Source organism: Ambystoma mexicanum, chromosome 12 (assembly GCF_040938575.1).
Source record: "Ambystoma mexicanum isolate Mex_15411 chromosome 12, UKY_AmexF1_1, whole genome shotgun sequence".
Taxonomy (NCBI): Eukaryota; Metazoa; Chordata; class Amphibia; order Caudata; family Ambystomatidae; genus Ambystoma; species Ambystoma mexicanum.
In genome coordinates, this window is record NC_090936.1 from 78,836,503 (window position 1) to 78,851,396 (window position 14,894).

Sequence of the window (14,894 nt, forward strand, 5' to 3'; positions counted from 1 at the left end):
CCAGATCTTATATGGCCAAACATTTGGCTCCTATGAGAACCATTTACATTTTGATTGCATAAAGGCAAAGCCTTTGGCATCCACACTGATCTGTTATTTTGGAAAGAAGTGTTAAAGTAATTTAATGCTAAAGTGATACCAGTGCCATTGAGCGGTAGGTCATGCTATTGGACTGACTAATGGGACTCAAAGCTAAAAAGCTTGTGCGCGATTGGTTCTACACACACCCAAGCACAACACACAAGAGCAGGATTGGAACACAGAAGTTACTACGGATTATGGTTTATTGTAAAGGTGCAGCAATGCGCTAATGGATGGTCACTAATGAAGGCACATAACGTACCAGTTCAGCGCTTTACAAGTTACATAATACGTGAAGTTCACTTATTTTTAGGTCATTTCACCCTTCAGTCCTATGACGGCAAACATACACGGCATGATTTACAGGGAGGAAAAAACAATCCAGAAAAAAAAAAAAACACAAATTCCAGGATTGCCTGACTGGGCCAGTTGTCAGCTACCTGCATACAACGTTTCCAGAAGTCAACGCAAAGTTGGCCATGTGTTGCTTTGCAGACGATAATAAAAGATGCACAGAATGAGCGAGTCCAAATTCCTTCTAAAGTAGGTAAACTTTGAATACAGGGTATTTACTGTAAGAGAAGATACAATTCGCCAGGCTCTTCACCTGGAACAGCTCTGCTATATCCATCACATATCTCATTTAATCCTATCGCATGGTCTGCAACCTTTGGCTGTCCCGATATTTTGGATATCACTCACTATTAATAGTGATAGGAGTATTACCAAACATCTGGAGAGTCAAAAGGATGCAGACCCCTGGTATACCGAGACAGAAACTGGTCACTCTCTGAAGGTCCATCGTGTAGACACTTTCTATACTTCAGGAGGTCATCTAGGGGGAAAAAACCATCAAAAGACACATTTCTTGGTTATGGAGGAAACGCAAAGCTACTTCTGGTAAGGAAGAGGAACGACAGCCTAAAGCTAGCCAAGAGGACCCTATTTTTTGCACTATCAGTGCGACAGCCCTTTACATTTCTGTCTTTAGTGTAGTACGAAGTTTGCGTTTTCACAATCGGACACCTTTGTTTTAACCTTCCTTTGTGGAATATATTGACCACGCACAATAACCAAAGTGGAAATGCATATTGCTAAGCCTAAGCAATCGAGGTTCAGAAGAGAACTGTGATTAAGCACTTGTTGCAGATAGTTCCTAGGGTACATCGCAATACCACGTCCCAGCAGCAGACTCCGCCTTTCCTCTCTATAGGATAAAAAAAAAAGTGTGTGTGATAGCTTTCACGATATACAAAATAAAGAACCAGGACCAGAAAGCACAAGTTATTAAAACTAATATAGCATCTGTATCGCTCAGGTCTAGAGTTTGGTTCTTCCAAATAAGGGCCGAAAAAAAGTTCAAATACCCCCAACAAAGAGCATTTTAATCAGGAAAGGTGATTTGGTAGCCAAATTCTAAACAACGACCCATATCCTGCCTTTGCCAGCGGACAATACTTTGATCCTGGACAGATCATCTGAACCCAACTGTTTCAAGGTCACCCCCATGCTGGTGTGATGAAGAAGCCGCAGAAGGCACCCTATTGTAAAAGCGCTCCGTTCTCGGGAGCGAATAGGATGCCTGACGTGCCTATTGAAAAATGTGGCATTCCCCCCCCACATCCCCCCTGCATGACTAGGGGCGTGCAGGGTCGGGCGCCAAATAAGGCATGCCCTGGTTTCCATTGACCCGTTATGTTTTCCCCAGGTACGTTCAAACAGCACCTCCACAATATAAAACCCATAAATAATTCTGATCTTACTATAGTACAGTATTGTCTTCGGTCAAATCTTGTCTCCTTATATTCTGGTGGCCTTCTTTAGCCAGTTGCTTACTCTTCCTGCTATTTTAGGGGCCCAAGCCCTAACCATAATATAGATTATCATATGTCAAAAGACCTCTAGCAAGCTTATTTTAAGAACTGCTTTTTTTTTTTTTTAAAACACACATAATGTCCTCCACATTATGAAAACAATGTACTAGTCTGTATCAATGAAAACAAATCAGGTGACCTTATTGTACAGCTCTTTTTGTGGACTATATTTAAATCTTTCAAACACAGTAGTAAAACCCAGATTAAATGTTATTTTCACATCAACTAGGATTCTGGAACTTTTAAACTTCAAATGTGGATGGAAAGAAAATAATAATCAGGGGCAGCTTGTCCATAAAGAGCAATGGGGCACTGACCAACCACCTACAATGGAGAAGCTAGCCAAACCCAGCCTACTAAAAACACTGCATCCTCCCTTATTAATTGAACGTATTCATATACATACAGCTTTGCATATACCACATATAAAAACATGTTATACAATACATAAAAACATTTCCTATATCGCACAGACCAATTTAAAATGACCTAAAACCTAATACTTCCATTATTTCATGATATCTTAAATATCTCACGCTTCCTGTAAAATGTCACCATAAAATATATAAAATTCAAATCATTGCCTTTCATAAACATTTGCCAAAGCATAGATATATCAGAACACTCCATTTGATTATTGTACGATTTCATTAATTTGGCTCCAATTAGATTAAGGTTCTCACATTTAGCGAGGACATGGTCAAAGGATTACATTTCATATTCACCACAAACGACAAAACTGTTCCACGCGAGGAATATCTCTTTTAGCTCCCTCAATTTCGAGGGCACCGCAGTGGTTACATTCAAGTAGTAGGTATTGTTTTATGGTCACACATTCCAGAAATGCTTCAATGTATTTTGGGTTACAACTACAGAGCCCTCTATGATAAATACAAGGGCCACTATTAGTTTTAGAAGATAATTGGTTGTCATGGCTAAAGTTTTGCTTGGGCCAACATTTAATCAAAAAAACAGTTGATAGGGATATCACATCCACTCTTCCACTGATAAAGAAGGGTAAGTATTTTCCCCATAGTGACAATCCGCTTATAATTCTCAAAAGATAAAAAAGCCTTGACATAATCAACCATTGTTGTATCATTACTCAGGGCTAATAAATGTATTGAGCACATTAACATTTTAGATATAAATTTAGATACAATCCCGATCAAATTAAATTCCAGGTAAATATATTCAACAGATACGGATTGTGGCATACAAAACCATTTATGTAATAGCCTTGCTTCAAATTTGATGAGCTCCGTTATAAACTCATGTCCCCAAATCTCAAAACTATAGGATAGTACAGGTACAATTTTCATAGAATACAACAGCACAATTGTGCAGAATATCCATCATCTCTACTAATGAAGGAGTTAATTGCACCACCCCATTTCAAACATTTGTTTTTAGTTTCCACCCAGTGAAGTTTAAAGTCGAGCGAGTCATCAACATACAACCCTAGGTATTTATAAGATTTGACAAACCCACATTTTTTTTCCAATCAAGGAACCAATTGGGTTTGGTCTCAGTTTGCCTGCAAACACCATAACAGTGCTTTTCTCAATGTTTGCCGTAAGGCCATTTTTATTAGCAACGAGTCCAAGTCCATTTATCAGGGATTGGAGTCCCTTAGGCGTATAGTCTACAAGCAACAGGTCACCAGCGTATGCTAACCAACTAAGACAATGGGAACCTACTTTCACTGGACATATATCACAGTAGTTAACGGCAGTCAACAAGCCTTGTGTCATTTTGTTCCTATATGTATGTACTTGTAACAAACACTTACGCTCAAGCACCTTGCATGTTCTTTTCTCTCCTATGCTGGCTTGTCGACCAACTTGTAACCCTTGTCAACAAGCCTTGTGTCCCTATATGTATGTACTTGTAACAAACACTTACGTTCAAGCGCCCCGACACCTCAGGGTTAGGTGTGCTCTTCAAATAATACTCAACAGTTGCAAATTAGCTAAATAAATAAAGGTTAAATAAAGTGGAAGCAACTATACAGCCTTGCTTTAATAGAGAGTTAGGCAATTGACCTTCACCATTTAAGTGCACCAGAACACTAGTTTCAGTGTGAAGCAACATGATCATCCTGAGCAAGCCCCTGGGAATATTCCAGTCCACAAGTTACCGCCATAATTGATTTTGTAAATCAGTGTCAAAGGCGGCACTAAAATCAATGTAGGTACCACATACTACAGTCTGTATATGTATCCATGCATTTTCCACAGAGGAAACCTACATAAGGATGTTATGTGAAGTTGTCGATTTAGCTCGAAACCCAGTTTGATATCTGCTTAGGATAGCATTTGTATATATCCAGAGATTTAATTCAACAAAAAGGACCGGTGCAAATATTTTTGCTGGCATATCCAGCACAGCAAGCAAGCTGTAATTTTGTCGATCATTACGCTGGTCCTTCTTACATATAGGGAGAATGTGGCTTTCACGCCATGACACGTGAAGTTGCCAGACTTTCCAATCTCAATGAAGACTAAATGTAAGGCGTTAGCCCACATAGCAGCAGATATTTTAAGCAACCCATTGCTTATACTGTCAGGACCCGACGCACAAGATTTATTTAGCTTCTCAATTATTTGGGTGATGTCAGCTATGGAAGCTTTACAGGTTCAGGTTACATCAAGTATGGGCATTACTTCAGCTGCTTGATCACAAAACCTCAGAGTGGCATTTATGTGAGAAATCCACGCCTCCTCAGGAACGCAATTAATTGGAAGTTCACTTGTAGACACAGCCTTAATTTATTTCCATATTGCTGTTGTATTATTTAGTAGTGGCCAAACAAGCAATACACAGTCTTTGTTTATTTTCACATCTTGCCTTATGATCTTTGAGACTGACAGTAATTCTTTTTGGTGTCTTCAATTCTTATTTTTAATTCAGTGGCACTATGAAGCCGTGAAACAGGAGATAACAATACCACAATGTGTCTGCTCTGAGTTGTTTTATTGCAGCATTTATCGTTGGGTCGTAGTTATTTCACTTGTGTGCTCATAAGGAGTTTTATAAACCCTTTTACTGCCAACCATATTTTGTATCGTACGAATCATGGATGAGAAACCTTCACTCATGCTGCTAAGGGGGGGCAATATCACTCGAAAATTGTTCAATGAAAATCGGAATAAGTTGATCACAGGCAAGTTTACCCATAGCTAGATTTTAGGGATGCCACTAATGTGATTTGCACTGCTATTCACAAATATTACTGTCATATGGCCTTTCAGTTACACTTGAACACATAGAATTGAATAGGATACATGTGGGTATATCACTTTCCTCACGTGAAGCCTCACATGAAGATATCGCCATTTCTTTCACTAATACTAACCCTGGCCAATTCACACAAAAATAACCAAGAGTTGAGGCACTCTTCCCACACACTGGTGTGAAACCTCTGTTCGTCTCAAGGACAGAGACCGTTGAGGGAACAGAAACCATGTTCATTCAGGATAGAAGTCCATGTGTTATTTTTCTATGAGGAACCCTGACGGATGGGGCGGATCTGGGTGTCACTTGTAGATCAACATCATACTGTACAATTTCTGCATTAAAGCCTGCATGATCTATATTGGGAACCTATGCTTGTACATTGCAAGAGTACATTTTACTTTTAGTCACAGTACCATTAGGGGGGACCATATACATTGATGATTATGATAGTCAAACCAGGCCTGACATTTTGGCAGACAATACCATAGTTGATGAACCAGGGAGCTCAATGGAGGGACCAGGGCTGCCTAACATATCAATAAACCACCCGTTGGTTTTCCAAGACTGCCTTTAGTTGCTGCTTTTTGGACTGTTGTATGACCATCGAGAAATAAAGTTTCAATTAGCCACGTTTCCTGCAGGGCAATTACAGAGAATAGATCCATTACAGACAATCCATCATCGCCAAACAGATGAGAAAATCCTTGTCTATTCCACGTGAATAACATCTCGATGTCCTCGAGTCAGTACCGAAAAATGTGATTTGAAGACAGAAGGCAACCATTGCCAGTAGCCAGCATTTTTATGCATATAATAATTAGTCATTTGGAACGCACTTCGGTTTCTAAGCGCGGACCCAGGGTTCGAGCCTGTGGCACTCTGTGTCGTCTTGCTTCCAAGGCGAACGCGTTGCCTCTGAGCTACCCACCCAAGAATTCCGATACCCAAACTTTAAGGGGGTATCTGTGCCTTCTAATACGATACTAACAGGAGGTTGACCATCGCACTGTGTCAAGGTAATTGTTTTTATAGAAGCCTTCCGAGTCCCGAGACTGGGGCCACTCACAGGGTAGTGGTCCTATTCAGGGTTTGTTTCTTTTGGCTCAACAGGACCATAGTTACTATTTTCATTTACATTAGCTGCTTTACATGGTCACAGTTTTTCAGCGGTGATGTTCACTATGCTACATTTGTATCGGAGCCGATATAATTTGGTTTCATATTTTAAGATGTAATCAAGAGTTTCTTCGGAATTTAAGCATTAGTTTAAGATACTCATGGGAACGTGGCCCACCTGATAAACTATTTTTTATGTTGTCAGTACATATTACTCGTAAGGCAGCAACAGATGAAAAGTGCTTAAGACTGCAGTCCTATGTAGTGGAGGGAGAAAAACCCCCTTGATATGGGTTTAATTTGTAAGGCTTGCATGGTCGCTCCAATCAGTGCAAAAGATCCACACTTCGACAGCGCAGATGGTAACGGAGACCAGAGATCTGTGAATTTTATCTGACCGGTCTGGTCAGTCGCCACATTAGAATTTGTGGTTGAGGCAGTAATAGCTTTTAAAGACTGTGCTGGCACTACACAGGAGTACATCACTATGGTCGAGGTCGCTCCTGTCAGCAATTGGGGTCCGAGAGGTACTGTTGGTCGTAGAGGCACACTTCGCTCCTCAAGATCATCAATCCTCTGGGGGGGTTCCTTGGCCAGTGTACAACATTCTAACCCTAGGTTTCCAGGCACACTTTCAGCAGCTACACTACAGGCATTTTTGTGGGTTTTTACACTTTTAGCATACATGAAAGATGACTTTACTTTTCTTTTTTATCGTACCAGTTTTGGAAACTACCGGCACAGCAATATTTTGGTACATGGAGCTATGGCCACTTTTCCAACATTCAGGGTGTTAAAAATAAAATTAGTACTAATCACGCTCACAGATATATCAGTATTACAGCCCTGAACTCTGTTTTACGATTCCAGTACTTGTGGAGAAGGAATAATTGAATGTCGAGTTGGTTTTCAAGTTTTTCGCATGTTGAAACTAGGCTGGTTAACAGACATTTAAACGCCAAAAACGTCTCATTCAACGTCACGCTAGTTGTGCTGCTCTTAGTCAAGCCTGACTGACAGTACATCGTTTGTTACGGTAGCGCCCATTCCGCCTATGCCACTCATAACTCTTCAGGGGAGAGCAAGAGTTAATACATGTTTCTTCTTTGTTTGGGTAGTGGGCAACACTGCCAGAAGTTGTACTCTTTTCAAAGAAGGTCTGTGGATCGATAGCCAATAAACAAGGAGTCGAGGAAATATCACATGAATCTCCTAGATATTGCACCTCTAGCATAATCGGGAGGCAGGTCGCCATTTATTAGGCTAGTTGAAACATCATTGATATCCTTATGTATCATAACTTTTGTCAGACCTGTATCAGCCAACATCTTATTTAAATTACCTGATCTCTGGGTTTATCACAGTATCTACAGGGATCTCTATCATTATATCAGGACTGATCAGTTCTGAACCTTTATTTACTGCACACTTCGGCACTTGCTCACATGCTAGTTCACATGGTGCCGGGCTGGGATCAGGTATCAAAGCTACATGCAATGGTTCCTCGGTTTCGACTTGCATAGCTTTGTCCGTTACAGAAATTACATCACTTATTGGTTTTGTTCCCAAACAACCCAGCGACATATTCAGCTCAGATACAATTTTCTGAACCGATTTCACTTAGCATGTTTACTTTAGGGAAAAAAGTTGTTCATTTTTTACTATTTACCATCGATGTAGCTCAAGTGATCACTTTAAGCTTACAAATTCTGTGGCAACACCGGGCTGATTTAATGGCTCCCTTTCAGCCCATACTAACTACTGGTGTGGTTGGTACATATGCTTCCTCAATGCCATCCCCGCCACCAACATCTATCTCCTCATCCATACGTGACAATATTAAACACAATCTCTAAGCAAACAATGAATACTGCACAATGATTAATCAACACACTGTCGCCTCGAGGGTTACACTTTATGACCCAAATTCTAGTTTCTCACTTATTTCCAATTACGTCTGCAAGCACAATGTAGTCACAACAGAAGGGAAAGCTGACCGACCCACTACAAAAGAGGTATTGCTAGAGACTAAACTATATTATTCTGTACGGTGCTATGATGCTTGAGCCAAAACATGGTGCTGGTGCGCAGTGCATTCTGAGGGCACTCGGAGCCATAATGGATATTTATCCATGCCTCAGTGGAAAGCTGCACTTGCCTGGAATGCAGGCCTCCTCAGCCAAGGATACGGCGCTGGGAAAGCTAGGATCCGCAGGTGCCGGCTGGTACCAGATAACAAGGTTTGTTGTGGTTTGCTATGCCCGCCCCAAGGTTTCGAGATGAGTTATAGAACTGTTTTCTGTGGCGTTTTTAGGAGAGGGAAGCGCTTTGCTCCTTGGGGTTACTGTCGGTTGACACAGCTGGCAACCAACGGTCACTCATCAATGCGCAATCGCTAATGCCAGAGGGTTCGAGAAATTGCTACCCCTTTTGAGGAGTGCATATAGGCGGAGCTCTGCGACGGTCAGACGGGATAAGCACAAAGACCTCATTCGGAGGGGGGACGCCCTGTTCCGAAATACCTGTGGGCTGTTGTGCTCTCGGCCTGGCTATTACCGGGGTCTTCCAGCTGCTTCTGGCGACATGAGGGATTCATTTACGCCCATGGTGATGTATTCTTGCTAACTTACTATCTTTTCTGTGATTTATTCCTGTATTATCACTTATTGCTTATGTACGTTTAACTATGGATAAATAGCCGTACAAGTGCTACTTACTCTCTAAGTGTGCGTGTGGTTGTAAGTCATTGTGTTGTCTACCGGCTTTCAAAGTATTGGCTCTCCAACTGTACTGGTGATAAATGACTGTCCGTGCACTCTTGGCGAGCAATACAGGTGCGAGGCCATTTTTGCCTGGTCGAGGGAGAGTCACTGCAACATTCACAACAAGGTTACAGTAAGATGGTCAAATGGTGAAGGGTATCACGCACAAACCATACAAACAATTGACCAGCAGTACTCCTTAGCTTGTCATATCAACAGAAAAACTGAACGACCCAGCGAATTTATCAGCAAGCTTCCTAAATGCGAAAGCTATCAAAATATGTAACGAGGCGGAGTGCCGCGTGCAGACACAGACAACTGCAAAGCAAACAGCACTTCCAAATGCGCCCATGCCAAACGCTTGCATGCGCCAGATTAAATAGCAGTTCCAGGCAGAAGGATGGGGGGGCAGGACTTAATTTTGTATCTGTAAAGTAGAGAAATAATATAAATATACATCTATGCTTAAATAGATACAATGAGAGTAAATAGGAGCAGTTTCCAAGTCCAATCCAAACAAACAGACCTTCTTTAGTAGTAGATTAATAAATTAAATAGGTCAAGAGGCATCAGCAGGTTGTAAAGATGGCTGCGTGGCCAATGAGGACTCCAACAGTAAAGATGGCTGCGTGGCCAATGAGGACTCCAACATCTTGGGATGTACTAGTTACTTCTTTAATCTGTTCCTTATGCATTACATCAAGTATATCAGGTCAGGTACACATAAGTTAAGGGCAACATGCACCAGAATCCTCTCAGGGGGGATACATCTCCAACTGCCTCTCACAGAACACACTTGTACATCAACATTCTCTCAGGCTGCATTCTCTCACTCACTCCAACATTCCACGCATTCTACTCAAAGTCCAAAGGAAACTTAGTCACTACACAGGTGTGGCAGCCAAACAGCACACTTACACAGCACACATCCATCTGCATAAGGCAGCCGAAGAGGCACTCTGGAAAACTTGTGCTTGGGTACTGCACAGTAAAATGGGCATAGGGATTGCTCCAGTGCCTTCCTACACATTCAAAGAGCATATGGGCCGAGAAGGTAGCTCAGGGCCAACACATTTGTCTTGGAGAAAGACCGCACAGAGTAACACAGGTTTGAATCACGGTCCGGCGCTAAAGAGGCTGGTCTCTAATATTTGGCGCGTTATAAAAGATTATGGTGTTGAGAAGATGGCTCTCCAGCTCTACCACGCAAGTCATGAACCAGGAAGCTCTACCTGCTTCCATGGTGCACAGAGGCCAGCAGGCCCTAGAGGCTGCGCATGAAGCGACATCTGGAGTCAAGAGCTAGAGCAAATAGGAAAAAACTAAAATCATGTGTATGCGAGCAAATAATGTTCAGGGATTTCACGTGCCAATGGAAAAGTGTCCTGCGCCCAAATATCAGTTATAAACACTCTGTTGTGGCATAGGTGTGGGGAAAAGAAGGGGAATACCCCTACCTCTTATTCAAGAAAAAAAGGTAGATATTTCCTCACACACTAAAAAAAGGCGCCACACAAAAGTTGTCCAAGGCTTTTGTCTTTATTTTTAATTTCTTTTCCAAAAAGAAGAAATAAAATAAAGAGTCTGAAAACTCTTAAGCAGGTGTGTGCCCTCTGGATTACACGTGTTTCGGCACTAAGGCGTGACTTTTCCCTTCTGTTTGGAAAAGAAATTAAAAATAAGGACCAAAGCCTTGGACAACTTTTGTGTGGTGCATTTTTTAGTGCATGAGGAAATATCTAACTTTGCATGCGAGCAAAGGTTTGTGTCTAATACCCGAATGTACAGGTGTCTGAATATTGCGGTTATTGAGTTTGCTGTATGGGTGCACGTGATAATAAAAACAGTGCGTATTTAAGGGTATGACTGAGAAGCAGTGTTTGTGTACCCATGAACGAGAGCGCAGAGTGGGCCTCTGATTCCAAGCCGACTACATTGGGGCAGCCACATGCTCTTCTTACATGGGGCTAGGGGCTGGTGTGAAGATGGATTTCTGAACTCTGTCCTGGAGGGGCAGAGGTTCAGAAGGCCAGCCTAGTTTCTTGGAACAGGGTAAACTCTGGACAAGCCAGACCAATCAAGGTAGCGATCGCAGCGTTCAAGACTAGGTCTCAAGAGGGGTGAGGGTGACTGAAAGCCCGCAATGAGCACACAGAGCAAGGATGCTTACAAATTACTCCAAGCAGGTGTTATATTAAAAATATAGACACATTTATTACAAGGCCTTTGTAATATTGACCATAGTAAAGAATCACGATAAAACTCAAGTAAACCAACACATCACAATCAAATGCAGATTACACACACACACACACATTTACCGAAGAGTCTAAAGAGTTAGAAGCACGAAATATGCAAACCACCTAGATGGGGAGGAAAACAGGCAGTGCAAGTAATTGTTTAGACCCAGTTCGCCTTCAGAGGCCACCTAACTAGAAGGAAGTCCGAGCCCGACGAAGAGTGGAGCCTTGTGCTCAAAAGTACCTGCACATGCGGGTGCGGATGGGCCAAGGGGAGTCTCTTCGTGGAAGTCAGGCAGTTCAGAGTGGTGAACAAAGGAGGGCGAACAGATCTCCGCTACTCAAGCACGGCCTCCACTTGCGGGCAGAAGCAGAGCACAAGTGCTAAAAAGGGGTGCTGTTTAACACAGCGAGGAAAAGCTACGGGCTACTGCAGGAGGGCAACCAGTTCTAGCGTTGCTACTCACCGGTCCCCGATGCAGGCAGACCCAGGCTTCTGCGCATCAGTTTCGGTGCTGGCAGGTTCAGATACGAGCAGGAGACGTCTCGGCGTCATGTAGATTCCGCGGCAGCAGAAGTTAGAGTTGAGGATGTCCCAAACGCAGTGAACCGGCACAGATTGTTACCACAGCAGGGCAACGAAGCGGCTGTGTGTATTTCAGCCCAATGTACACTTCTCACTTCAGACCTGGGAATGCCAAGTGTACGAATCGTGTGAGAGTGTCAAGGACTCGGAATACAGCAGCAACCTGACGGCGGTTACAGAGCAAGACTCCTGGGTAAGCTGGTCAGTCCACTGGATGGCCCAGAGATGCTTCCAAAGGCTAACATGCAGGAGATGATGAAGATGCCGAGAATAGTTGTTCCCACTATTCCAAAGGGTCCAAGTACCAGTACAGGCCTTCTCGTTCGATCAGAGGCAGAATGGTTTCACAGAGCGACAGCAGTGCAGAGGGGCAGTCCTTCAGCGGGTCACCAGCGATTCCTCGGTTCAGCCTCTTGGTTGCAGGATACTTGGCTCCTGTATCCGTCATTCGTGAGAACTATGGAGATCGACATGGTAGTGGCGTTTCCAGCCTCCTCTTATCCAGAGTTCCCTTCGTGCCAAAACGGAGGGGACCCAATGGGAGATCTGCTCACAAAACACTCACACCATACGTGGACCTATCACGGACCACAGTGGTCCCAGGCATTCAAGACACACTAGACTCTCTGGCACCCAGGATGTGTATTGGGACCAGACATCCCAGGCCACATCCTGGAGGCGCACACAAGGCCTGTAGAAGCCTGCAAAATCATCTGTGTTTCGCGGGAAAGTACATGCCCAAATAAGGAAGGTCCTGGGTCGGCTTGACCTGGGGAAGGTGAAGGGGGCTAGACGGTTAGCGGGCAGGACAAAGAGCCTCGTGGTCCGGCCATTTTGGAACCCAGGCCACCATTTTGGGCCAAGCGCGAGAAACGCGCTTAAAGAGTCAGAAGGAGCTCAAAACACAAAGAAATGAAGAATGTTGGTGTGTCCTACGCAGACTCCCTGCGCTATCTAGAAAAATAAGCCCCCATTGGGTAATTCACCCTCCAGTCGACTAAGGTCACCCAGATGAAGACCACTTGCCCATTATGATTGGACATATTAGTATTGCCCGATATGAATCTTTTAATCTTGGAGTCTATGCCTCGATGCAGAATCGGTCGGGGGAGGATGGGAAGATCTTCCTCGTTTTCTGACCAATTGCATTTGCTAAATTAATACTTTCCCGAATGCTTTTGCTTCACACGACACCTGGAACGTTTTCACATAATGGAAGCAGTGTTACCTGCCATGTACTTCTACGATGACACGAAGTATGTTGCTTATTTCTGCTCCACCACCTTTTACATTTTTGTGCAGGACGTCTGGTATAAAATAAAGAAGGGGACTCGCTTACGCATATTTAGCTAGAATAGCAAATATTAAACAGCCAGCCATCCCCGTTGCACCAGGGGCAAAAAGCACGGCAAAGGGCAGAGACGGGAGCATGTCTTCCTTAGCAGGGCATGGCTTAGCCCCCAGTAAAAGCATTTCTAGACGGAAGCGGGTGTGATGCAGCCTGAGAGCCCCGTTACTCACCAGTTTACCGGACGCAACTGCTGCAGCAGTCCCCGGGCGGCTAAGGTCCTCCTCGGCCACAAGACAGAGCTGTAACCATCCAAAACTCAAATTCAACCCTGATCCGGCAGTCTCCAGACGCCAGAACGGCACCTTTCCGTCACGTGACTATAACGTCGCAAGTCACGTGAACGGGGTATATTGCAGAACAGCAAATGAACTGTAGTGGCTACTTCCCATCAGAGAAACGGACCATAGCAACACCTGCCTACTCTTCCTCACGTGACGTAACTTACTACGTCATCATTGTGATTTTTCCGGAGCAATGAAGCAGTGGTTGATAATAGTTCCCGTCCGAGAAACGGACCATCGGTTGTTAGGGCCATTTCTCAGATGGGAAATAGCAACTTCAGTGTGAGAAGGCTAGTTCCCATTAGAAAAATGGCCCTTTTTTACCCCCTAGTGGCCAAGGCCTGCATAATAATGGAATCTAGCCCACTCATACTGAGAAGGCTATTTCCTATTAGAGAAATGGCCCTTTTTTACCCCCTAGTGGCCAAGGCCTGCATAATAATGGGAAATAGCCCACTCACACAGAGAAGGCTAGTTCCCATTATAGGAATTGCCCTTTTTGCCCCTAGTGGCCAAGTCCTGCATAATAATGTGAACTTGCCTACTCAAACTGAGAAGGCTAGTTCCCATTAGAGAAACAGCCCTCCGACCTGCAGAGACAGAAAGGTCCTCTCGCCTAATGGGAACTAGCCCACTCACACTGAAGCAACTATTTCCCATTAGAGAAACGGCCTTCCGACCTGCAGAGGCAGAAAGGTCCTCTCGTCTAATGGGAACTAGCACACTCACATTGAAGCAACTATTTTCCATTAGAGAAACGGCCTTCCGACTTGCAGAGGCAGAAAGGTCCTCTCTTCTAATGGGAACTAGCCCACACTCACACTGAAGCAGCTATTTCCCATTAGAGAAACAGCCCTCTGACCTGCAGGGGCAAAAGGTCCTCTCACCTAATGGGAACTAGCCCACTCACACTGGAGCAGCTATTTCCCATTAGAGAAACGGCCCTCCGACCTGCGGAGGCAAAAAGGTCCTCTCGTCTAATGGGAACTAGCCCACTCACACTGAAGCAGCTATTTCTCATTGGAGAAACGGCCCTCTGACCTTTCTGCCTCTCCCGATTGGACGGCCCTTTCTCTAATGGGAAATAGCTGCTTCAGCGTGAGTGGCTAGTTCCCATTAAATGAGGGGACCTCTCGCTCTCCTTTTTTGTCCTTAACTTGTCCCAAATGTACTCTTTCTGATAATGTTCAAAACAGCGCTTTACAGCCAACTGTCACAGTGCTGTAACATAACTCCTCAATGGTCTCACTATATTTCTGCTGTCTGATGGCAAATTGATAACAAGCCAAAACGTTATTCCCCTTCTTGTAATGCTTATCCATCATGGCTATGCATATATCAAACTGAGTCGGTTGCCCATCTC

The 14,894-nt window shown here is 43.7% G+C and overlaps 1 protein-coding gene across 3 annotated transcripts in view; it reads right to left on the reverse strand.

Moving 5' to 3' along the window:
* TMEM60 (transmembrane protein 60) overlaps positions 1-13,579 on the reverse strand; it is a 110,947-nt gene extending 97,368 nt beyond the window's left edge. Inside the window, exon 1 of one of the 3 annotated variants that reach the window (XM_069628043.1) lies at positions 13,421-13,579. The gene's annotated coding sequence lies outside the window, so the exon portion shown is untranslated. The remainder of the gene's footprint in view (positions 1-13,420) is intronic. The other 2 variants (XM_069628042.1, XM_069628041.1) reach the window with 2 other exon arrangements.
* Between the last annotated feature and the right edge of the window lie 1,315 nt (positions 13,580-14,894).